Source organism: Poecilia latipinna, unplaced genomic scaffold, assembly GCF_001443285.1.
Source record: "Poecilia latipinna isolate Pla-1442-1.1 unplaced genomic scaffold, P_latipinna-1.0 Scaffold1232, whole genome shotgun sequence".
NCBI lineage: Eukaryota > Metazoa > Chordata > Actinopteri > Cyprinodontiformes > Poeciliidae > Poecilia > Poecilia latipinna.
In genome coordinates this window covers 6410-7300 of record NW_015113848.1, presented here as the reverse complement: position 1 = coordinate 7300, position 891 = coordinate 6410, and positions in this window count along the sequence as shown.

Sequence of the window (891 nt, the reverse complement as noted above, 5' to 3'; positions counted from 1 at the left end):
TCCCTGACACGGACGTTTTTTTTTTTTTTTTTTTTTTTTTGCAGAGATAAAAGAAAATTTCATGCCCTTCTCCCTCAAGCAAGACTTGGGAAAGATTCCTGCTGCACATTTAATGAGACAGGAGGAGGACTTCAGCGTCTCTGAAGTCTGTGCGTCACTTCAAATGTTGCTTAATGTTTTATTCAATTCTCATATTCAGAATAAAAAACTGAGTTTATTCCACCTGATTTAATTAAAATTGTGCCATTGTGCCTCACTAAAGTAGCCAAATCACTTCGCTACTTTTTCACATTTTGTCACATTTTGACAGTTTTTTTTTTTCAGGGTATGTTTCCATCTGTTTTGCACACAAACAGATGACATTTTTTTTTTTTAAACAATTCTTAAAAAAAAAAAAAAAAACATTGATTGGGATCAGTTTTGGTGGTTGCGATCGTGATGAGAATATGAACTTTTAAGAGCCACTCATTAACACTCTTAGGATGAGGTCCTGCATAAAATCCAAAACAAACAGTAAATGCCAGTGATAAGAGAACCTGCGTTTTTCTTTCTTTCGGTCGAGAACATAAAATCCGAGCCTGTGGTGTCTGTGTATTTTTTTCATTTGCTTTTTTGGCATAAATTTCTCCCTCTATCCATCTGTTTAAGGGGAAAAAATGAAATGTTAGGTAAATGAAGCCATGCAAAGAAGAGTGATCTTTACTCTCAGTCACGACTTTAGAATTATAAATCAAAGCATTCTGATAATTAGGTACAAAATGAATCCCATTAAGTGCCAAAATGGATTATTATTCTGAGGACGTTAATCAGTGACCATATATATATATAAAAAAAAAAACCACAATACAAGAAACAAAATATCACACTGTAATTAAGAGAAGATAACAACTG